Consider the following 17,500-nt stretch of genomic DNA (forward strand, 5'->3'; position numbering starts at 1 on the left):
TCAGTGACATGCTCGTGCCCCTGCCTCAGAACCGAAGTTAGAGGTTGATTTAAGAATAGTTCCCGTTAAAAGTAGTCACATTTATTTAAAGTAAAGCAGGTGAGTTTGGAGCTACGGAGTTTACGTATTTCGCTAGTCGTAATAATAATAATAATAATAATAATAATAATAATAATAATAAAAATAATAATATAATGTATATATATATATATATATATATATATATATATATATATATATATGTGTGTATATATAGATATATATATATATATATATATATATATGTATATATATATATATATATATATATATATATATATATATATATATATATATATAAATACATATATCGATATATATATATATATATATATATATATATATATATATATATATATATATGCATATATATATATATATATATATATATATATATATATATATATATATATATATGTATATATAGATAGATAGATAGATAGATAGATATACAGTATTTATAAGTGCACATGGCGTACCTTTATGCATGTTAATATTTAATTATATGCTGCTGCATTCCTGTGTGTATATATGTTTATATACAATATTGGTCGTACTCTGAATTTAAAGTATGCTGGCAGATCCCTTTACTTCCAAGCACTGTTTCAAAATATTTTGAGGAATTTTTTTTTTCATTTCTCGAATGTCAAGTTTTCATTAGTCAATTGTATCATTAAGTGAACCTCTCTTTCTAATGCTAAGGCAAGAACAGTTTTGTTCCTATCTCTGTAGTGCACTTCACTACTAATTAGAATTGCGTGTGTATATGCAATGTTATGCAAGAATGTTAACTCAGTACTGCAAATAATGAGACCATAATTATATTTATGTTGTCAATATCTTCGGACATTATTCCTCAGGTCATGTCTGCACCGGATATTCTAATTTTGCATAAAACCTTTTTTTGGTCTACATACAGCATGTTACAGTTATTGACCTCAACATGAACCTGGAGAGTAACCTACCATTTTCATTCTTGGACCCACATTGTAATTTCAGTTTTCTGTCAGCCCTCTGACAAAAACACTTGTAAAAAAGTGTTCTGATAGTAATAACAAGTCTATGGGTAAGAGTTGTCCCTCTACTTATAAACCCTTCTTTCGTAGTTGTCTTTAGGAGGATCGAAACAAGTAATTTGCAATGAACACCCAAGTGACCGTAACCTAAGAGAGATCAATAATTGTCTTTGCACGATTCTCGAAATAGAGACGTCACAACGGTAGGTCTGAAGATCCAGTTCGCTTGTAGAATACATGCAGGATACGTTACAAGGTATATTGGGCCGTAGCTCAAAACGATTCTCTCTCTCTCTCTCTCTCTCTCTCTCTCTCTCTCTCTCTCTCTCTCTCTCTCTCTCTCTCTCTCTCTCTCTCTCTAACTAATTAAAAAGACGACCAAATTTTGAATGATTTGGCACTGAAATATTTTTATTACAACTGTGAGCTTAAAATCATCTTGGAAAAATTTTTTCTCCTATCTTTATTGCTTATTTATATTTTACACACCGTAAACAATTCATGTGGTCGTGACTAGATGGGACGTAAATGTTATCAAAATAAGTAAGATTTTTTATTGAATAGATTTTATGGCATCTTATTTATGCCTGGATTCAGTCTGACGATTACGTCTGCAAGTCGAATTATTATTTTACGATGCCTATATTTGTATCGTTACAAGCATGCAGAACCTATAATTCAATTGCATGGTTAAATATGGAAAAATAGACGAAATGACAAAATAAAAAATTGGGTAAAATATTCAGAGATAACTGCGGTTTAGAAATACAGAAAACAGATTTAAAAGAACGTCTGTATATGAACGTCAGCACTAAAGGAGCTAACTGTTAGCCTTGTACTGTACTTTGTATATTATTGCAATCGTTAATTGTTTCACTTTTAATTTTCTACTAATATTTTTCAGAGGTTTTATATCACTTTTTTGCGATACGACAGCAAAGACCTCAATTTTTTTTTTTTTTTGCTAAAATTTAGAAGATACTGAATTAAAGGAAATGTAAAGTGATCTAGCACACAAACACACCCATTCACTAAGATCACTAAATAATAGCAATACGTGGTAAAGCTTTAGATATTCGTTATTATAAAAGAGACTTTTTGCTATCATCACTTCTTTTAGGAATTTGATATCTTTAGGCTATTCAAAAGTTACATTGATGCATTTTTATCCTTTCTCATTATCATAGAAATGTTTTTACCAATTCAAGAGTTTACCATTCAACGGATGGCGGGACGTTGAATATCCGGATACAGGCTCTTCTAGGCATTTAATCTCTTTGTATAATTGAAGGGATGAGAAAAGGTGCACACATTATTGACAGTAATCATTGCTAATTATTTATTATGAAAAATTTGAGACAGGAGGTGGGGCAGGGGGTTTAGAGATAGAAGTTGTAGCTGATAATGTTCGGGGCTCTTTTATCTTAGGTCTTACCACAGATGCTAACGTACTAGATATGTTGGGAGTGATACGAGTGGTTTACTGTAGTTAATTAACCCCTTTAACAAATTTCCACATATGGGTAATCTCTGGTATATTGACTGACTTTACCTCGGGTCTGTGTATGTGTAATTTCCTAGACCAAAGGCTGCTTAAGAATAGAAATCACAACTGTCAGGGCCACATCCATACGTCAGATGTGAAGAGTATGAGAACCCTAATGAAGAAAACATCTGATCCCACCTTTCAACTGACGATAACATTTAAATGATTTACCGCTTGATTATACGCATACTCCTTTCCACTCGTTTCATGAAACATACATCACCATCATCATTTCCTCCTGCGCCTATTAAAGCAAATGCCTCGGTCAGATTTCGCCAGTTGTCTCTATCTTGAGCTTTTGGTTCAACACTTCTCCATTCATCATCTCCTTCACGATTCATAGTCCTCAGCCATGTAGGTCTGGGACTTCCAACTCTTCTTAGTGCCTTGTGGAGCCCAGTTAAAAATTTGGTAAACTAATCTCTCATGAGGAGTGCAAAGAGCATGTTCAAACAATCTCCATTTACCCCTCTCTATGATCTTATCCACATATGGAACTCGAGTAATCTCTCTTATAGTCTAATTTCTAATCCTATCCTGCCATTTACCTCCCTATATTCTGAGGGCTTTGTTCTTAACTCTGCAAAATCGGTTGGATATTGTTTCATTGTCATACCCGGACTCATGTACATACAGTAACACCGATCTTACTAAACTGATATATATTCTGATTTTTAGTATGCAATTTCAGGCAAATTTATTTCGAAATTTTACTTAACCCAGCCATTGTCTGATTTACTTTTGTCAGTCTTTCATCAAACTCTAATTCTGAAGATCCTGTATGAGAGATGATAGTTCTTAAATATTTAATTTTTTCCATCTAATTACTCCTTTCTTCTTCCAATGATATTTCATCTTCCATTGCATATTCCGTTCTCATCATCTCTGTATTTCTTCTATTTATCTTGACCCCAACCTCATGCAATATTTTATACATTCTTGTAAGCATGCATTGCAAATCCTGTGGTGTTCTGCTAATAACAACAGGGTCATCAGTATACTCTACGTCAGCTAATTTCCTATTACCAATCCAGTCCAATCCTTATTGTACCAACCGTGTGTCACACGATCGTACATAGTTTATTTTGTGCTTGCATCTTCGCTCTCCCCTCGCACTAAAAAGAACCTGAAAAAACATGTCTGTTTTTCTCAATGGTAACGGTGTTAATTTTGAACATGAAATTTCCTGTTGCCTTGAGCTTTTGTATATAAAGGAGAGTGTTCTATAATAAACTCACTCAGTAGCTTTCATCCTGCCTTTAAGTCACAACCTTTCTTCTACCTCGTCACATTGGTGCCCCCGGAGCAACTCGCTCCTCCCGCCTTCCACCCCCTCTCACCGTTACTATGACGCCGTCAACGCATACCTTCTGCAGCAGTACTCGCCGTTGCCAGCTGCCCGTATAGCAATGCTTTTTCAGCTCTCTAAACAACCGTCGGGGGACCAAAGGGCTTCGCTCACCCTCAGCGAAATGACCAGTATCACTCGCCTGCAACCTGCCTAACATGGCTCTCCTCGTGAGGTGAACCTACTTCGTGCCCTTATGGACAGCAACTTCATGACCTTCAAAACCTCCATCAACGCCTCCACTCCTGACAAAGAGGACACCTATTCAACTTCAACCGAAGCTGACGTGAATGCCGTAGGACACACACGCCTATGAATGCCGTAGGCCTATGAATGCCGTCGGACACACACGCCTATGAATGCCGTAGGCCTATGAATGCCGTAGGACACACACGCCTATGAATGCCGTAGGACACACACGCCTACCCCGTGACGAGCCGGAGCGGCAACAAAGCCATCTATCATCCACCACTCGCTCGCGCCCCAACCAACGACTTCTACAGCCACTCACTGCCGCTAATCAGCGCAGTTTTTGCTACTACCACTCCAGATTCATGGCACTCTATTTAACATGTACAGTATGTTATTTTTAGAGGGGGAGCCATGTACCAACTGTGTGTCACACGATTGTACATAGTTCATTTTGTGCTTGCATCTTCGCTCTCCCCTCGCACTAAAAAGAACCTGAAAAAACATGTCTGTTTTCCTCAATGGTAACGGCGTTAATTTTGAACATGAAATGTCCTGTTGCCTTGAGCTTTTGTATATAAAGGAGAGTGTTCTATAATAAACTCACTCAGTAGCTTTCATCCTGCCTTTGAGTCACAACCTTTCTCCTACCTCGTCACATTATCTACCATCCCCAACTGTTTTATGCATTACAAAATTCACGAGGAAGATGAACAACATAGGGTGCAACACATTCCCTAGGATTACTCCACTGTATACTGGAAATTCATATGATACGACTCCACAAACATTAACTTTGCATTTGCTATGCTCATGAACAGACTTAATCAAATTTACATATTTAAGAGGAACATAATAACGCAGGACTCTCCACAAAATTGGACGGCACACACTATCAAAGGCCATCAAAAGAGGATTTCTGTATTCTAGTCTACGCATTGCTGTACAACATGTCTTATGAAAATTTGTTCAGTACAACTTCTTCATTTTCGAGATCCTGCTTGTTCACCTCTTAGCTTTTCATCAACCTTTCTTCTCTAGTCTCTTTAGAATAAGCATGCTATATATTATCCTGACAACTGACGTAAGGATGACGCCTCTGAAATTATTGGAATCAGTCAGATCTCCTTTTTTGCCATTGCCTTTTCAAGCCACATTTTACAAAATAATCTTGTAAGTATTCTGGGAGTCATATAATTTTCGATTAATATCCTCTCAGCAGTTATTCCATCATATCCAGAGGCTTTCCATCTCTTGAGTTTTTCAACTTCAAACACATTAAATTCATTCATGGGCACATCTAGGTCTTCCTCAGCTTCAGGTAAATCAGTCAAATTATTCCCTTCGGGTCACCGATTCATGACCTCACCAAAGTGTTTCATCCAACATTGCTTTTCTTCATCTACTGTTGTTATAACAGATGCATCTCTCTTTTTGATGGGTATATGCTTCTTCTTTGCTCCCGTAGACATTTCAGTAATATTTATATGAGCAATTATTACACCATAACCCCTCTGAATTCAAAGCTTTGTCAGCCTCGTCTGCTTTACTGTCTAAATATTCCTCCAGTCACTCCCGGCTTTTCTTTTGACCCCACCATCAATACTGGAATACTTAGCATACTCTACCTTGTAATTTTCGTTACTCTTCCTTTAATAGTGTTCCAAGACTGCACTATCAAGTGACTAATATATGTTCTTAATATCATACCATTCTTCATTAATTGTGTGTTCTACGTCTCTTAAAGTCTCTTAGGCTGCAAATCGATTCCTACATTCAATGTGCTCATCTTCTAGAAGCTTAGTCGTTTCAAACCTAGGTATTCTGTTTACATTTCTGTTGGATGCTTTATATTTTGATATCAGTGTGGAAATTAGGAGCTGGAGATCACAAAACATACTCTACTAATTGATTAACAGGAACTGTTTTATAACATTTTCTTTGATATGCATTCAACGCCCGCGCTTTAACGCCCGCACTTTACTCCCACTAAAGAAAGACGGATCAACAATTCCCTCCAGCATACCAACCTGTTTTTTCTAAATACTCCAAATTACGAAACCTCAACCCAAGTCTAGGAGTAAATGAAGAACTTCTATTTACCTTGATAGGGTTTGAACGTGTGAATGATGATTTAAAATCAGGTGTATATTTAATTCCTTACTATTTCTCACATTGTCAGCGAATAGCTAGCTGATATTAGTGTGAGACTGTAGCCAAATTGACTTGAATTGGGTTGAAACAGGTAAAAGTATAGTATTGCTGTTGGTATTTTATTTTCTATTGTAATTAGATAAGAATATCTATAGAACTAGACAGTAATTTTTATGTGGCATTTTCTTGAGAAATGCTCATGTAGTAAAAGTAAGTTAATAATTTTTCTCATTGAATGATTCCTTTTATCCAAGTATCTTTAGTTTACCCCAGTATCGTTTCATATGCTTGCCTCTCAGTATTAATTTCCTGAAAGAGAGCAGCTTAGGATAGATATGTGAATGTTATATGCATATGCATTGCATTGCATAAGAAGCCAGTGCTCTCAAGAAGAAAGTTGAAGAAAGAGTGTTTGCTGATTCTTAAAATATAGGAATGTACCAACCGTGTGTCACATGATCATGTATCGTAACGACATTTCTTTTTTTGTATATATTATGTTTTGTATCTTCGCTCTCCCCTCGCACTGATAGAGACCTGAATAAACATGTCTGTTTTTCTCACCGTTATTATTAACAGGACCGGTTGTCGGTTGAAAATGAAATAGCCTGTTATGTTTTTATGTACTTTTTGCCTTCCACCCCCCCACCCCACAGTCATTGGGACTATGGCACCGCCCCATTGAAATTTTCGTCGTTTGCCAGCGGAGAAGCCTTTGCTTGGTTTCAACGCGCAGAAGTCCAGTTCCGTATCAAGGGCGTGACTCGTTCAACCACCAAAGCTGATTATGTTCTCACGGCGATACCCGAGGACACCTTCCCGGAAATATCCGACTGGCTTTGTGAACAAGGAGACACCCCAATAGCGTATGACGCCCTCAAAACTTACCTTCTGTAGCAGTACTTGCCATCGCCAGCCGCTTGTATAGCAAAGCTTTTTCAGCTTTCTCAACAACCGTTGGGGGACCAAAGGGCTTCGCTCGCCCTCTGGAAAATGACCAGTATCGCTCGCCTGCAACCTGCCGCTGTCGGCTCTCCTTGTTCGGATACGCCATTTACCCGAACCTGCACGCGCTGCCATACCCGATGTCGATAGTTTACCCATGAAGGACTTGATGACCAAAGCCGACGCCCTTATGGATAGCCACTTCATGACCTTCAAGACCTCCATCAACGCCTCCACTCCTGACAAAGAGGACGCCTATTCAACGTCTACTGAAGCTGACGTAAATGCCATAGGACATACACGCCTACCCCGTGACGTGCCGGAGTGGCGACAAAGCCACCCATCACCCACCACTCTCTCGCGCCACAACCAACAACTTTTACAGCCACTTACTGCTCCCCATCGACCGAAATTTTGCTACTACCACTACAGGTTCGGGGCAGCCGCGAAGAAATGTGCCAAGGATTGTGGTCAGTGGCCAAAAAACGTGTAAGTAGACCATCACTCTTGGCGGTGGCCTCCCGTGTTTCTAATCTTTTCTATTTACATGATGCAGGAACGGGCGTGTGATTTTTGATAGACACTGGTGCGTGTCGTTCTCTTTTGACAAGGGAACTCTTCAGGACATGACGTATTCTGTCTACGTCTGCCGACATCCGCCTGGTAGCTGCCAACGGATGTGCGATACCCACCTATGGTTACGAGAACCTTACATTATCGTTTGGAAATGGTAAATTTAATATAAAGTTTCTCGTTGCTAACGTCACATTTCCAATCCTCGGTGCGGATTTCCTTTCTCATTTCCACCTTCTGGTCGATGTCGCCCACCGACGATTGGTCAATGCAGACTCGTATTTGTCGACACCTCTTCAACCCGCCCCCTCCAACCTCGCTCTCCACATCAGCGCACCCACGTAGGCCTACGTCAACCGCCTCATGTCGTACCCGGAAGTTTTCCGTCCAGAACTTTGCCAAAAGCCCATGGCTCCAGCCAAGCACGGTATTCATCACCATATCAAGATGACGGGACCCTCAGTCTTTCGCAAAATTCAGACGTCTGGCACCGGATCGATTGGTAGCCGCCAAACAGACGTTCGCCGAAATAGAAGAAATGGGTTTTTGCCAAAAGGACTCCAGCCCATGGTCGTCGCCCTTACACATCGTTCTGAAGAAAGACGGCTCCCTTCGTCCGTGCGGGGATTACAGGCGCCTGAACAAGCAAAGGAAACCGGATCACTACCCCCTCCCAAACATCACCGACGTGACCTCCTACCTGCACAAAGTGAAGGTTTTCTCCACGCTCGACCTCCTGAAGGGATATTATCAGGTGCCTATGAACCCAGAAGACATCCCCAAGACCGCCATCACCACTCTGTTTGGTACATACACCTTTAATTACTCCTGTTTTGGCCCTCGTAATGCTGGGGCCACATTTCAATGTCTCATGGATGTCATCATAGGGGACCTCCCCTTCTGTGTATGTTACGTGGACGACATACTTGTGTTCTCTTTCTCAAAAGAGGAACACCTCCGTCACCTGCGCACCGTGCTCAACCGCCTGCAACAAAATGGCCTTGCAGTCCGGTATGACAAGTGTACCTTTGGCACCAACGAAGTGTCGTTCTTAGGGCACCGCATCACTCCTGATGGAGTCCATCCCCTACCTGAGAAGGTAGCAGCCGTTCAGAACTTCCCCATGCCCTCGACCGTCAAAGCTCTGCAGGAATTTTTGTGCATGATCAACTATTTTCTCCGTTTTCTGCCAGCCATTGCTGCCACTCTTGCTCCCCTCTACGCCTCCCTCAAGGGCAAGCCAAAAGACCTGAAGTGGGGTCCCCTTCAATAGGCAGCCTTCTGCAATGCAAAGAAGGCCCTATCAACCGCTGCAGGTTTCACTTTTCCTATCTGATATGCCCCTCTCCTTCTCTCCACCGATGCCAGCGACATTGCTATTGGTGCAGTACTTGAACTGGTGGTCAATGGCTCGCCCCGCCCATTGGCCTTCTTCAGCAGAAAACTGTCCAAGGCATAATAGGGTTATTGTACCTTCGATCGCAAATAGCTGGCGGTGCCTTTGTCTGTCCGTCACTTTTGCCATTTCTTAGAAGGTACACCCTTCGTCATTCGCACAGACCCCATGCCTCTAGTGCATGCCTTCATTCGACAGTCTGATGCCTGGTCCGCCCGTCAACACCAACATCTGTCCGCCGTGGCTGAATACAATTGCACTCTTCAACACTTCCCTGGGAAAATGAATCCCGTTGCCGATGCCCTGTCAAGAAACACGTTTGCCACCGTTTAACTGGGATTGGATTACAACGCCTTGGCTGAGGCCCAATGACAGGATCCAGAGTATCAAGCATGTAGGACATCCTGCACAGCCCTCCGTTGGGAAGACATCCACCTCGACGACTCCAGCACTACCCTCCTCTGTGACGTCAGTACTGGTAGAAGGCGACCTTGGATTCCTGCTCCCATGCGCTGACAGGTGTTTGAATTCATTCACGGCCTTTCACATCCCCCGTGCTGTTCTACTGCACAGCTGCTGAAGATGAAGATCCTTTGGCATGGCATTTCTAAGGATGCTAAGGATTGGGTACGCGCCTGTACTTCTTGCCAAACTTCCAAAGTACATCGACACACGGATTCAGGAGTGGGCACCTTTCCTCAACCTCATCGTCGTTTCGCCCACATTCACATCGACGTTGTAGGCCCCCTACCCACATCACAAGGACATCGTTACCTGTTTACCGTCATCGACCGCTCCACCCGTTAGCCTGAAGCCATTCCCATGGAAACTGCAATGTCTGCCTCATGTACATCTGGCTTACTCTAAGAATGGATTACAAGATTTGGTATCCCTGAGCATATTACTTCTAACAGGGCTACCACTTTCACCTTTCAATTATGGACATCATTTGCGAATCTCCTGGGCATCACCCTACATCAGACAACTGCCTACAACCCCGTTGCCAATGGAATGGTTGAACGTTTTCATCGCACCCTCAAAGCAGCTTTGATTTCCCGCTGTAAAGGATTCCAACTGGTTTACTCAGCTTCCCTGTGTCCTGCTGGGACTAAGGACCACTCCTAAAGACACCCTGGACGTCTTGGCAGCTGAAATGGTGTCCCTGCCGAATTTTTTCCTTCTGCAACCTCCTCCGACGATCTCCAGTGCATACGTCACATCGTGGGAAAATTTACTCCATGCCGCCAGACTTACAAGTCCCCAGCGAAGCATCACATACCAACAGACTTGCACTCTGCAATGCACATCTTCCTAAGTAATGACACTAGCAAGCCACCGCTAACGCCCCCTTACACGGGCCCTTTTTTTGTGATCCGACGCAGTCCGAAAGCATTCCTACTAAACATTCGTGGTAAAAAAGACTGGGTCTCCATTGATTGTCTAAAACCTGCTTATCTCCTGCCAGATGACCCGCCTACAGTTCGCCTCTCTAGATTAGGGCGCCCTATTTAACATGTACAGTATGTCATTTTTAGGGGGGGAGCCATGTACCAACCGTGTGTCACACGATCGTACATAGCAACGACATTTCTTTTTTTGTATATATTATGCTTTGCATCTTCGCTCTCCCCTCGCACTGATAGAGACCTGAATAAACACATCTGTTTTTCTCACCGTTAACTGTTAACAGAACCGGTTGTCGGTTGAACATGAAATTGGCTGTTATGTTTTTATGTCCTTTTTGCCTGGACTTCCTGTATATATAAACGGATGTTCTGTAATAAAGTTACTCAGTTGCTTTCATCTTGCCTTCTTAGTCACAGCCTCTCTCGGCCTGCCACAGGAATGCGTGTTTGCATGTGTTACTGTAAAATTATTTTAGTCATCTCCAAGGGCAAGAATTATATTATTGATATTATCTTTTCTGTGTTACTTCTCGCTATTTTTTTATTTTATTTTATTTTTTTTTTTGCCTATAATGCCGTTAAAAAGTTCTGAGATATCGTGGGATAGCAGCATCCTTCTTGCAAGTTAACCACATTTCATTGTTATTTTTCTATATATATATATATATATATATATATATATATATATATATATATATATATATATTTTTTTTTTTTTCAAACTGAGCATATCTGCTATATATAATGTTCTGCCCATTCTAAAGTGCTGCTGGCAATAATTGTGAGTTCCTTGAGAATTGCCTTTTTTTCGTCGTACCTTTACATGTATATACTGTATACTGTATAGAAGTTATACAGTATATATATATATATATATATATATATATATATATATATATATATATATATGCATTCAAACAAATCATCTTAGCAGTATGCGTATTTTCATAATAATCAATACTCTTCATTAATGTGCATGTATTTGTGCATATTATACTAGCAGTGTAACATGCATTTAATGTGAAATGCTAAGTATAGTAGGCGTCAAAACTGATGCAACAAATCTCAGAGGATTTCGTTCGAAATTCACTAACTGTTAACAACACGTATCTCATAAACTTATTTTTTTTCTTACACTGAAAGCTCTATCAAACTAAAGCTAACATATAATGCACAAATATCAAATTAATGATATTTATAAGAATCATAAGGAAAAAAACGTAATAGTAATTATTTCAAAGAAAAGTGATTACTTTAAACCAGTGGTTCCCAATTACTTTTGTTCATTACTCCACTTTTTCCAAAATCTTGGCTAGCAGCCAGCTCGTAACCCCCGCACCATATCTATTATTTTGAACATGTTTAATGTAAAACAAACTTTCAGTTGGTTAAACCTTCCTTTATTCAATTATTATTGAAACAAATATATTAAAAAGTACTATTACTTCTGTTGAAAATAAAGATAAAAAAAATGCTTACATATAATAAGGTTGAAAATAAACGGAGGAAATATATAACTGAGATATGTTCATCAGGGTGATGAACATGTGAATGGATTTTGAATAGAAACATAGTTGAGTGGGTTAATTTCAGGGAAATCTTCTTCCATCCTCAGATGCAGGCTATTTAAGCGTGCACTCATTATACTCCCCATATCACTCAAGAGTACAGATTTTGTACCTCCCTAAAACTCTCTTAACTTGGGAAATGCAGCTATTATGCCAGTTTTCAATTTTGAGTCCCAAAAATTCAGTTTTCTACGAAATACTTGTCTTTTTTCACTCAATGGTCCTTGCAGTGATGTGTTTAGGGCATTTATATGTGAAAATATGTCCACTAAATAGCACATAATGGAAATCCATTTTAGATCCCCCAGTTTCAGTGCTACATTGTGCCCCTTATCATCCAAAAACAATTGAATCTCAGTTTTGAGCTGAATTACTCGTTCGAGAATATTTCCTCGGGATAGCCATCTGGTTGGAGCATAGTACAACACACAGTGATTTTCTGAATCAAGATCCCCACATAAAGAACTAAGTAGTCTCGAGTTCAAAGCACGTGACCTAATGTAATTAACTAGTTTAATAACGTCACCACCTCCAAAACAGGTTGCAAATACTTTACTATTAGTGATTTTCCACATGCGCCAAAAATTCCGAGTTAACACCTAACATAGATGGCTCGGCATCTGTTGTTACTCCAATGTAGTTTTCCCAAACTAGTTGCACATCTGGTTCATTGAAAAATGCATCAGCTTTTCTGAATACATCCACACACTTATTAGTCGTTCCCAGTGGACTGCACATAAGTAGATCTTCAATTTCCCTTTCTCCTTTGTACCGAATGCATACCATTAATTGTGCACACTAGTAACAACAATTGTTTCATCCAGTTGAATAGCGGAGATACCACTGTTTTTTACCAGTGAAATTAATTGATCCTTGATATCATTTGACAGTTCATCTATCCTGTACTTAAATGTATTGTTGGATAGTGGTACCCATTTCAATCTGTGAGCTTGGTTAGGTCCACATATAATTTCAGCCACGCTTACTGCAATCTCCAACCTCCTCGTTAGTGACAACTAATTGCCGGCGAGAGATACTAGGCATTCGCTTATACAGTATTTAAATGTGTAATAATTTTAGTAATAATACACACACATACTATATATATATATATATATATATATATATACATATATATATATATATATATATATATATATATATATATATATATATATATATGTGTGTATTATTACTAAAATTATTTATACATACATATCTATCTATCTATCTATCTATCTATATCATATATATATATATATATATATATATATATATATATATATATATACTGTATATATATTTATACATACATACATACACATAAAATGTATATGTATATGTATATTTATCCAGCACCTGTCAAAACAAAAACTGTCATTACCCCCAACAAAAGCAAGATTACCCCCGGTGGGGTAATTTACCCCTATTTGGGAACCACTGCTTTAAACTATAGAAACGAAAAGATTTTGACCTTTTCGTTCAACACAGGATTACCAGCATTACCTATATATATTTCAAGCAATGTGGAAACAAATATTTAATATCATATTGTAATATCAATTATTTTAGCTAATATGCATAAAACCATGCAATTATCAATAAAATATAAAGGGAAAAATCTTCGTAACATTAAACATAATCAACCGTGAATGCACCTAAATTCAACAGAGAAGTTGAGTGAGTTGGTAATTGTGATATTTGCATTCATGAACCGACCGTTCGAACTCTACTTCAGCTTTGCCTCCAGTTTCCACCAACAATACGAACGTTACATTATTTACCCAAGTAATGAATTACCAGCCATGGCCTACTAGTGGGTTAATTCGCCCTAATATACTCATCGCCAGTCAGTGTCCGATGGAGTTGCCAGTTAGTATATTTTATTCTAATCATTGGCATCCTATTTATCTGATAATAAGTATCAGTGATTAACTGTAGAACCACATAAGACATTTCCCTGGTGAATGGTCAATATTAGTTGCAATAATTGTTTTTTCAAACATTTTTTTTTTTTCGTAGAAACATCAGCTGCAACGTGATATCAATTTTCACCATTAATAGCAGTAGGCTCAAGTGCACAAGCAAGGTCTAATGACATTTGTAAATTACCTCTCTACTTTTATAACGTTATATCGAAGGTAATCATGATTTCTTTTGATAAATAACGAAAAATTTTAACATCCAATTAAATGAAACATAAATAAAACCATAGACTCCTTTAAGGAAGGACTGGAACGTCAGGATCTCGGGGTTTTTAACTTGAGTCTGAAAGATTAACTTGAGTCTAGACTAAAATGACTTCTAGAAGGGCTAGAAACACGTTCTCTGGATTAAAATGGGGGTTTTTGAGGATGGTGAGTTCAATAGTAACATTTTCAACACCACCTGGGGTCATCTTCAAGGTCTAAAGGTCATTTATCAAGGTCAAATTTGTGAATTTTGGTCATTTTTGCTCGTTTTCTGTGTGTAACTCATAATTGGTGAGAGATAGCTGATTATAATATGAGGCAAGTCTGCAGAGCTGTACGAATTTAATATATATTGTCATATATCGTCCTTCAAGAAAGGACTGGAACGTCCCCTGATCGGGGTTTTTAACTTGAGTCTGAAGGATTAACTTGAGTCCGGGACTAAAATGACTTCTAAGAAGGGCTAGAAACACGTTCTCTGAGTCAATATGGGGGTTTTTGAGGACGGTGAGTTCAATAGTGACATTTTCAACACCACCTGGGGTCATCATCAACATCTTCAAGGTCAAAAGGTCATATTTCAAGGTCAAAATAGTGAATTTTGGTCATTTTTACTCGTTTTTCTGTGTAACTCATAGATGGTGAGGGATGGCTGATTATAATAAGAGGCAAGTCTGTAGTTCTGTCCAAATTTAATATATATTGTCAAATATTGTATTACTGAAACATTCCAAACAAGCCCTAAAACAATGAAACACTAAAATAAGAAATAAAGAACAGTATTTCTCATCACAACAAAACTCAAAGACATTAACATTTGATTAGATGAACATCGCTAGACAACATATATTAAATTTGGACAGAACTACACCATCTATGAGTTACACTAAAAAACGAGTAAACATGACCAAAATTCACTATTTTGACCTTGAAATATGACCTTTTGACCTTGAAGATGATGAAGTGTAAAGCAGGCCATACACGCAGAGGAGTGGCGCGCTGATTTGACCGCGATTGGCACGAACGCGGCAATATTTAACGTGTATACGGGGTAAACAGGACAAATCCGGCAAGACTAACCTGTCCTCTAATCCTGTCAGCAGGTTTGACCGGACAGGCCAGTCCTTCCGCGATTGGCAGTATGGGCCCCGTCAGTCTCTTGCGTGTGTTGGGACGAACTAGCATGGCGACTGGGTTGACACACTTATTTTGACACTAGAGTATTTCATTCTTCGTCCCTTGATAATGAAATAATGATTGCATTTCACAATCTTTTGACTTATTACTGTATTAAAAAGAAATTTGCAATATATACAGTATTATTACTTTCGAGAAATTATTTTTGGTTATATTTGTTATGACATATCTTTAAATTTGGCATATATTACACATATTCCATGATCTTTTTTCATTCAAAGTGATAGAAAATCCGTTATTACCATTTATTATGTCTTTTGACAATTTCTTATAATCTTGTCGGTAGAGTAACTTCCATTCATTCTTTTTTAATTATTTGAAATTTCCTTCCGCTAGACTATCCATTTCCAAAAAAGTTTGTAATATTTTGCGTTTTATTCAGATCAATTAGAAATTATCAACTATTATTATTATTATTATTATTATTATTATTATTTTTATTATTATTATTATTATTATTATTATTATTATTATTACTAGCTAAGTTACAACCATAGTTGGAAAAGCAAGATGTTATAAGCCAAAGGGCTCCAACAGGGAAAAATAGCCCAGTGAGGAAAGGAAATAAGTAAATAAATAAACAATATGAGATGTAATGAACTTTTAAAATAAAATATTTTGAAAACATTAACAACATTTAGAGAGATATTTCATATATAAACTATAAAAGGACTTATTCAGCCTGTTCAACATAAAAACATTTGCTGGAAGTTTGAGCTTTTGAAGGTCTATTGATTCAACTACCCAATTAGGAAGATCATCCCACAATTTGGTCACAGCTGGAATGAAACTTCTAGAATACTGTGTAGTATTAATTTCATGATGGAGAAGGCCTAACTATTAGAATTAACTGCATGCCTAGTATTAGGAACAGGATGGAACTGTCCGGGAAGATCTGAATGTAAAGGATGGTCAGAATTATAACAAAATCTTATGCAACATGCCTAACGAGCCAATTGAACGACAGTGCCAGAGATTAATATCCAGATCAGGAATAAGAAAATCAATAGAGCGTAAGTTCCGGTCCAACAAATTAAGAAGATAATCAGCAGTTTAAGACCAGGCAGGAGAACAAAACTTGAAACAAGGTAGAATGAAAGCATTAAAACACTTCTTCAGAAGAGATTTATCACCGAATATCTTAAAAGACTTTCTCAATAAGGCAATTTTTTTTTGCAATTGAACAAGACACAGACCTAATGTGTGTCTCAAAAGTAAATTTGCTGTCGAGAATCACACCTAAAATCACCAACAAAGACAAAAGAGGCCTTTCAGTTATCTTGCATCTTAGCCATAATGGTAGAAAGACAATCGATGATAGAATCATTCATGTCTGGATTCCGGTAGATCGAACACAAATAGAAGTTGTTATGCCTGCTACAAACTTTTGTTACCTGAACCTCATGACATCCACATTCATAGCAGGACTTATGAGAAGCAGGGTACTCAGTCCTGATATACACCGCCATTCCCCTGACCCTAGGGATGGCATCGTGTTTCAACACTATTGGCTTCTTAAAACCAGTTATAAGGAGATCAGATGAGTACCCCATATTAGAAACCAAAGTTTATGAGCACAAAAAATATTATACTGTGTAGACTCAACTGTAAGGTCTCGAATATTTGCATGAAGACCACGAATATTGCGATACAGTAGACGACATTGACGAAATCTAGAACGTACTGGTACCGGATTTTGCTCAACGTCTCCAGAGAGCATAAGAATTAATGGTCATAAAAAAGATACGTCATACTTAAAAACCAAGTTAACAAGAATGATAAAAAAATACAATATATACAAAAATATAAATAAAATGACTGATCAAACTCATAGACTATAAAAAAAAGTCGGAAAACTAGCCGATACACCATGCCAGGCTAAATACCCTCCAGGATAGCCACTTCAACAGAAGGGAGGACAGTAAGGATGG

This window comes from Palaemon carinicauda, chromosome 8, assembly GCF_036898095.1.
Source record: "Palaemon carinicauda isolate YSFRI2023 chromosome 8, ASM3689809v2, whole genome shotgun sequence".
Classification (NCBI taxonomy): domain Eukaryota; kingdom Metazoa; phylum Arthropoda; class Malacostraca; order Decapoda; family Palaemonidae; genus Palaemon; species Palaemon carinicauda.